We start from the raw sequence: 9,437 nt of genomic DNA on the forward strand, positions 1-9,437 counted from the left end.
AAAACATCTATGTGTTTTCGAGGATAAAATTTAAAAATATGCTAGCATCAGAACGTTCTCCTTTAACCATAGAAAGAAACTGAATATATTATTTTACTTGTTATTTTAAGTGTTTATGTTCATTTTATTGATTCTAACAATTAATAGATAATTTTATCTTTAACCCTAAATAAACATGGAAACACAACCAAATAAGTGTACTATTCGCTGTTGGTTGATTTTTTTTAAAATATATTTTATTGATTTTAGAGAGGAAGGAAGAGGGAGAGATAGAACCATCAATGATGAGAATCATTGATTGGCTGCCTCCTGCACGCCCTCTACTGGGGATCAAGCCCGTAACCCAGGCATGTGCCCTTGGCTGGAATTGAACCTGAGACCCTTCAATCCACAGGCTGAGGCTCTATCCAATGAGCCAAATTAGCTAGGGCTGGTTGATTTTTTTATATGTTAATAAGTGGCTTGCATTTGATGAAAAAAAGATTTAGTACCTTACCTGAGGAATGGAGCCATTGTTCAACAAAGAAACCACACTCATTTCTTCAGGATGCTTCTTTTTCAAAAATTTACTTTTCACTTAAAATATTTCAGATACACCAAAAAACAAACAAACAAAAATACAGAGAATGATTAACAAGCACATATACATACTAGCATGTTGTCATGTTAGTTTCAGAAATTTTTATTGGGAAATGAAATGTTACAACCCTCTTTTGACCTTCTCTTATCCTATTCCCTCTCCCCCATCCTAAAGATAACTCCTACCCTGAAAGTAGTTGTCAATAGCTATAAGGAACCTGAAATGTTACCCCATCTGTAAGCTAATAAATGAGCCTGTCACTGTTTCTTAGGAGAAGATAGAATACTCCAGGAACAGAAACAAAGAACACATTATTTTTTTATAGCAACAGCAGTACCAGCATACTTGCCCCAATATTCTGAAGGCGAAGAGGGCCAGCTGACTCGTGCATGCACAGCGGGTTGCATCTCAGGAAAGGAGCCCTGCGTTTAGGAACCTGAGTCTTCAGACTGTTAATCAGTGTGACTGGCTTTGCCCCCAGAAGGAGACACTCTCTCTGTCTCTCCAAACATCCTTCTAAAGATAGTTCAGAGCAGAAGGCAGTCAATGACTCATTTGCAAGACCTGGTGACACATAAAGGAGCAGTGAGGGACTGCCTCCCAACACGAGCACTCCCTTCCTACCCAGGACTTCATACTCAGGCTGTGTGAGTGTACTCCTGAAACAAGAACATGCTGTGCTTCCTGGTGCGTTTCTAAACTTCATATTAATGCTGTGATAGTGTGCAGGTGACATTTTTCACTTGTTACATCATCAAAATGTATTCAAGTTGGCACGTGTAGTTTAAGTTCATTCATTTTAAGTAGGAAGAGTATTTTACTATGTGAACATATGCCAATATATTTATCCATTCTCCTGTTGATGACATTTAAGAGTTTCCAATTTTTGTCACTCTCACTGCATTACTGCAGTAAACATCCTTGTACATATTTCTTTGAACACGGGTATAAGAATTTTCCTCAGTGTCTCTATAAGGATGGCATTGCTGGATCTTAGGTTCATTTCTAATTTTCAGTTGCTTCTTTTCTAAGCAGAATCTTTTATATATTTTTTTATTGATTTTTTTTACAGAGAGGAAGGGAGAAGGATAGAGCGCTAGAAACATTGATGAGAGAGAAACATCGATCAGCTGCCTCCTGTACACTCCCCACTGGGGATGTGCCCGCAACCAAGGTACATGCCCTTGACTGGAATTGAACCTGGGACCTCTCGAAAGGTACATACCTCTTGAAAGGTCCCAGGTTCGATTCCGGTCAAGGGCATGTACCTTGGTTGCGGGCACAACCCCATTGGGGGTGTGCAGGAGGCAGCTGATTGATGTTTCTAACTCTATCCCTCTTTCTTCCCCTCTGTAAAAAATCAATAAAATATATTAAAAAAAAAGAAAAAAAGAAAAAAAGAAAAAAAAGAATAGTGGAAAACACTGGAAGTCAACTTCATCACAGAATGGTGCCGAGCCAGGCGTGCCTGGGTGTGGCCCCTGTGCCAGGCCTTCAGCGCTCTCAGTGCCCTGCCTGCGTTCTAGGCCGAGGTCTCGTTCAACCATCGAGAACACGTGCTAATAAACTCACTTCAGTCAGATCCTGTCACTGGCAAATAAGAAAGAAATCTGGTTGATGGGTTGTGGAAAAAAGCAGAAGGTAGGAAGGAAAGAGAAAGAGGGAGGAATGAGAATAAAGAAAGGGAAGGAAAGAAAGAGAATAACCACAATCTACCCTTTTGCTTTTTTTATCCAGAGAGCAAACTTTGCTAAGTAAGCAGTAAAAGTGTCTCTTCAGCAGTATTATTAGCAAGGCTTTGCTAGCAAAGTTTTAAAACATGTAAAAGGATAATAAAAACAAAGCAATTACAATGCACTGCCTCCTGAAATAATAGGCAATATAGCTTATTTTGCAAAAAGAAGATTGTTGCCTCTGGTTATGGCTGGTTTCCCCCCTCCACCACCCCCCCCCAAACAAATATCAATACTATATTACTTTTTACATAAAACGTAACTCTTTTTCCTTTGTCTCCCATTGTAAATTGCTTATTTGACTCTTCTAGTGAGCGGAGATAGATCTCTGACCAAAAAAAAAAATAAATAAATAAAAATAAAAAGTTAAGTTTATAACATATGTTATGGAAAAAGAAATAAATATAGAAAAAGAAAAGAAATAAATTTATGTAAGCAAATAGCAGAATCAGGGTTCTGTTCACTATAGAACCTAAAATTATTGTGTGCTGTACTTTTTAAAAATATTTTAATTTTATTATTTTTTTAAAGAGAAAGAGTAAGGAAGAGAGAAATATGCAACATCGATCATGCTGCCTCGCCCCCTGATAGGGATTGAGCCCTCAACCCTGGCCTGTGCCCTGACCAGGAATCGAACTAGCAACCTTTCGGTGCAGGGGACGACTCCCAACCAACTGAGCCACGCTGCCCGGGGCAATGCTGTGCTCATTGATTGCTGCAAACAGACTACCCTAAAGCTTAGTGGTGTAAGCTAACCGCTTTATTTTTGCACATTTGTGATTGTCAGAAATTTGGGGAAGACTTGGCTGGGCAGTTGGTCTCTGACGTGCCATGGGGTCAGCCCAGGTGACTGGGGGCAGGCCCAGTTCCAAGATAGTTCCTCGGCTCACCTGCGGGCCTCTCGGGCCCCTGGGCCTCTTTTCCCAGGTGTGTCTGATCCTCCAGGGCTTCTCAGAGAGGAAGGAATCTGGCTGCCATCACCTCTGCCCTGTTCTGGGGTCAGCGCAGTCAGAGCCAGACCAGTCACCGTGGGGAGGAGCGAGGAGATTCCCCGCTCAATGCGGGAGTGGAAGCTCACATCTCAAAAGAGTGCGGAATTTTGCCGACTCCAGAATGTCTTATCAATGGAATCATACAACAGGTAGCTTTTGAGTCTGGCCTTTTTGTTTTTGTTTTTGTTTTGTTTTGTTTTGTTTTCACTTAGCAAACTGATGAGATCTCTTTGGCCATCTAACAACACATATACACTAGGATTCATGCGCCGGTGAGGTCCCTCGGCCTGGCTCAGGTGCTCCCTCCACCCTCCAGGCTGTGTGGCCCAGTTGGTTCAGACACGGACTGGATCTGAACTTTTCACAACTGCAAACGTAAATGGTTTCACTGTAAATGGTTATCTTGTGTTCACAACACAAACTCGGCATTTGAATATTTATTGTGAGCGCGTAGCTTTTGTCAAAGAACGTGGATCTCTTATGGCAATTATCTTGTTCCCGCGTTAAACTATTAGCTGTCACGTCTTTCACTGCTCTTGTGAGAAAGGAAAGTCTCTCTTTATTTAAACTCTCTTTTCCCTTGAACACAATTGCCACCTCATTCACGGCTCTTTGTGGCCACCTAATCTTGCCAATTATGCCGGTGACACAGCCACAAAACAACATGACTGACATACCTGACAGCTCCGGCTGGTGACAGAATGGCCACAAAGGGACAGCCCTTTGTGGGATGAGTCCCGCACCGCTAGCCTCTGAGGGACGCAGAGCCGGGGAGAGGGGGTGGGGGAGGAGGAAAGGGGAAGGGAGGGCGCCAGGCACTGCAACCCCTTCCCAGCCCGAAGGGGTCCCTTGCTTTCAGCTTGATAGCCTGGTGGCCCTGAGGAACAAGCGACCCTGATCACACACCTACCAATCCACCCGCTGCCTCAGGACCGTACATCTGCGCTCGGGCTGCATTTGTCACTGACACAATGACGCAGGAAGGGCTGGGAGTGGGCTTCCTGGGGCCTGGGCCTAGTCTGCTTTCCACAGGCCCGTTCTGTGTCCCAGCCCTCCCAGCTGGGCGCCAACACACAGTGCTGCAACCAAGCGCCCAGGCACACCTTGTTAAGGAACCCCACGTGTAGGGTCCCAGTGTGACTAACCCCATGTGCAGGAACTACGTGTGCAAGGTCCCAGTGTGACTAACTCTGTGCAGGGACCCATGTGCAAGGTCTTGTGTGCAGGAACTACGTGTGCAAGGTCCCTGTGTGTAGAGTTCCCGTGCTGGAAGGAAGCAGATACACGGAACCGTACTTGTGCTGAGCCCACAAAGAGCCCCGCGCTCTCCGCCCGCCCCCAGCTCCATCCCGGGTGCAGTAACTGACCGTGGTCTTAGCCACTTAGGAGGCTTAGCTTGTATCTGGTGCTTTGGGTTAGTTATATTCTCTGACTTTTGGTCTTTTCCCCCCATTATTTCAGACTACAGGCATTATACATGTTATTATTGTCAAAGTATCTGCCTTCCCATAATGCAATCTGGTGATCAACGTGGAGCATTCTCTCCAAAGGCTCCTCCCTGCACGTTAGCTATCGCCCTGCACTCTCGGTAGCAGAAAAGGACAGCACGACACACACTGTTTCACTTTCTCTTACCTCGATCTTGGCCATTTCTGCATGATGACGGTTTTAATAACGGCTCTTTAATCCGTTTTAGAGGTAGCTCATGTTCAAACTCCAGGAAAACAGTCCACAACCCCCAAACTCAGAGCCCCCCACTGGCCAGTAGTGACACTCCAGTGGGATTTTCCATCACCCCAACCTCAGCACCCAGGAAACAGCAGCTTCATTCATATCCAAAGATTTAAACAGCAAGAAACATGTGAACCTCTCAGTGCCCTTAAGATTGACATTTACAGCCCTAGCTAGTTTTGCTCAGTGGGTAGAGCGTCAGCCTCCAGATGGAAGGTCCTAAGTTCAATTCTGGGTAAGGGCACATGCCAGGTTGCCAGCTCAATCTTCAGTGGGGGGCGTGCAGGAGGCAGCCAATCAATGATTCTCTCTCATCCTTGATATTTCTCTCTCTCCCTTTCCCTTCCTCTCTACTATCAATAAAAATATTTTTTTAAAAGATTGATATAAACATAAGCGAAAGGAGAAAACCAAACTTATAATGCAACCATCACCACAGGCATGCTTGCAATTTCACGTCCCAAAGACAGGGCAGGTCCAGGCGAGCAGCCCTGCTGTTGAGTGTGACTGGGAAAACCTTCCAGGTCTCTCAAACGCTCTGGAGTTTTCTCTCACCAAAGGCACCCCACTCCCAAAGCCTCCGTTTCCTCCCTGTGAACACCAAGTTACCTCACAGCCACAAGCAGAGCCAGCATAGAGCGTCAAGCGGCTTGGTTACGTCTGCTGTTCGAGAGCCTGCACGCCTGGCCCCAGCCAAAGAAACCCCCGCCTCTGCAGTTCAGCAGAGACACCTGTGAGCATAAAGCTCTTGAAAAGTTTCTTCAGAAGCAAACACTGATCTAGATTTCACTGGGAGATGTCATTTCCAAAGCCTTCTGGGGGGCATTCCACGCCTTTCCCTCTCCCCACTTCTCCCCCCACAGGCGTGCATCTCCTAAACTCTAAGGGACCCCAAGAGATTGCAACCAGGGAGCAATAGGCAGTGACTGCTTGTCCCAGGCTAACCCCCTGTCTCCAAGCCCACCATGGCTCATTTCTTCCCTATAACATGTCCAGGAGCCAAAGCAACCCCACCTAGTCTTCCTCCTGTTGCTTTGTCTATCCTGCCCCCAGCTTTAATAAATGTGCTCAAAATAAAGACAAAAAGTCTTCTGACACAGACTGCATCAAGAGGTAACATTTGGCTGCCCCCCAAAATTGGCCCAAATCCTTAATACATTTCATTAAGTTTACTGAATGTTGACAGAAAAAGTGATGTTCAGAATTGAAAATCTCTTACTAAAACAATTGTTATATTATGTTTGTTATGTTTACCTTTAAAAATTATTTATTACAAAGTTGATGATACTTGAACATAGTAGGACATTGAGAGTGCGCATCGCAGTAAATCTGACTGTTGCTCCACACTCTTCATGCCTTTCTGTAATAAAGAGAGTCACACCCCCAGGCCGCCTAGGCCCCTCATGTGGGGCTTGCTGAGTGGTACGTTCTGGTCCATGCAATGTGGGTGGAACTGACACTGACTAGTTTCAAGCCTTAAGAGTCATGCACATGTCTGTTCGTCCTTCCACATCTCTGCCCTCACCACAGAGAAGATGAGCTGATGCTTCTCGGTCGAGAGGAGAAACACAGGAGCTAGCTGACCCCAAGCCGCAGCCTGGCCCTGACCCAGCCGGGCAGTTGAGAGGAATTGCACCCAGTGTATCTCACCTACCTCACAGGGAGAAAGTCAAACGTGTGACTTGACCACTGAGACTGAGGTTATTAGAAAGCTGATTAATATATACATAATTTTTAAATTTAAAAAATTATTTGTATTTCCTACCTATTAATTGCCCATGTCTTTTGCCTGTTTTTATTACTGTTTTTTTCTTATTATTATATATAGCCCCTTTACATAAGAAATTTACAAATTTCCTGCCAATTTGTCATTTGACTATGGTTATGCTTTTTCAGCCAGAAAAAAATGTAACTTGCATATGGTTGAATTTATCCATCTTCCTTATACAACATCCAGTTTTTGTTTCATAACTGGAAATGAATAACTGAAATCGTTTTTCCATATTTTCTTCTGGGACTTTATAGTTCAATTTTTAACATGATTTATCAAGATCTTTCGGGATAACCCATCTTTCTCCCACTGATACCCACATGTGCCAGATACTAACTTTCTGTGTGTATTTGGATGTTGTTGCTGGAGTCCATTCGGTTTCACTGACCTCCCACACATCAGTCTCACCCAGGCTATTTTAATTCCTGTTGTTAGGATTGTAAATGACCAATGAATCTCACTGCCAGCTTCTTACCACAAGTTTCCATTGACAGATGAAGAGTGAAATGTGAGCTTCCTGTTGCTATGTTGCTTCCTAACACTTCCTCTCCAGAGTTACCCAGGCAGACCAGGCCCCCTGCAGCCCACTGGCCACAGGCAGAGGGAGGAGTGGGAGGCCTAAGGACTGATCACTTGGAGAGAGAAAGCCCAGAACTATTCCTCCCTGGGACGTGAGGGCGGAGGTGAGTCTCTCCCAACCATCTCCCCCCCTCCCCCGCCTCTAGCATATCAGGAGACTAACACCTGAAGCCTCATCGCTGACCCCTGGAGGACCAGCCTCCATCATCACTCCTTCCTTCAGCCTTGCCTGGGGTGTTCGTATGGCATTGTTCCTTAGCAATGTTAGAATCCCCTTTCCACTTAACAAACACCTTGTAGGTTTTATTATTGGAAAGGCATTAAATACAGAGATCTGTCTAGGGGAAAATGACAGACGTGGTTATGGGATCTTTTCCTTCAAAAGTAGGTTCCACTATAATGCAAAGTACGCATTCCTAACAAGCCTCCCATTCACACACTGAAATTAGGCAAATGGGGAAAGCAGCGTTAGGGCTAACTACGTAAAATCTAAACAACTCTTTAACTAAAGCAGTACTAATCATTGTTACACCAATCCTCATAAAATTTAAGCACAGTTTAAAGGATGAATAAAAATGAGACCAATGGGGGTCTCTACGCTTGAGGCAAGAGCAAACAAAGAAAGGGCAGGTGGAGAGCCAGCGGCAGACTCAACTCAAAACACAGTAATGGGATAGACAGGTCTCCAAAGGAGACACACAGATGGCCAATGGACACATGAAAATGTCAGTCATCATCAGAGAAATGAAAAAAACACAATGAAATATCACCTCAAACCTGTCAGAATGGCTACCGTCAATAGGTCCATCAGCAAGTGCCGATGAGGAAGTAGAGAAAAGGGAGCCCTTGTACACTGTTAGTAGGAATGCAGCGTGGTGCAGCCACTGTGGAAAGCAGTAGAGAGTTACCACAAAAAATTAAAAATAGAACTACCTTGGGACCCAGCAATTCCACTTTTGGGAATTTATCTGAAGAAACCTCAAACACTAATTCAAAAATATATGTGCATGCCTACGCTCATTGCAGTGTTAATTATAATTGAAGCAAACGAAGTGGGTAGAAAAGCTGTGGTACATTTACACAACGGAATAGTACTCAGCTGTAAAAAGGAGGACATTTCACTCTTTGAGACAGCATGGATGGACCTGGAGAGCATTATGCTAAGTGAAATAAACCAGTCAGAAAGAGACAAATACCATGTGATTTCACTCATATGTGGAACCTAATGAATGAAGTGTACTAACAGCAAAACAGAGACAGACTCACAGACAGAGAGCAGGCTGACAGCTGTTGAGGGGGTGGAGGGATTGAGAAAAAGAGAAGGAAAAGAAGAAACTCATGGACAGGGACAGTAGGGTGGTGATTGCCTTAGGGAACAGGAGGAGGTGGAGGAGGGCATCGAAGGGATAAATGGTGATGGATGGAGACTGATTTGGGGTGGTGAACACACAACACAGTGTTCAGATGTGCTGTAGAATTGTGCACCTGAAACCTGTGTAATTTTGTTAACCAGTGTCATCCCAATAAATTCAATAAACAGGAAGAAAACCACGGTGATGCCAGGGATGATGATGGTGGGCTTTCACTGTGTCTGGAATTCCCAGAGAGGGGCTGGGAGCCACCAGCATGGGGGCGCAAAGCAGTAGTTCTTGGGAGGGGTGGGACGCTATCTGAGCCTAACATCTCTGGGTTACACTGTCACCACTGCGGTCTTGACCCGTCACACATGGTCTGACCATGTTACAGAAACACGCTTCGTGGGGAAGCAGGCACAAGTCATTCCTCCTGCTCGTCTCCTTCTGTCCCACAGTAGAGCTTCAAAGTTTCCTTCTTATGCGTGTCACACATTTCTTTACACACTTATTCCTAGGTTTTTTATTTTTCCTTCCATTATATTTCCTGACTGCCCATTACTATTTTCTTATATAGAAAGGCTACTCACGTTACCGAATTCTCTTACCTGCACCAGCGCAACCAAGGGCCCTCCGGGGACTTCACCACGTGACAGACACGGAATGAACAGTCGTGGCCTGCTCCCGACGGCAGCACTT

The sequence above is a fragment of the Pipistrellus kuhlii genome, unplaced genomic scaffold (assembly GCF_014108245.1).
Source record: "Pipistrellus kuhlii isolate mPipKuh1 unplaced genomic scaffold, mPipKuh1.p scaffold_m20_p_6, whole genome shotgun sequence".
NCBI lineage: Eukaryota > Metazoa > Chordata > Mammalia > Chiroptera > Vespertilionidae > Pipistrellus > Pipistrellus kuhlii.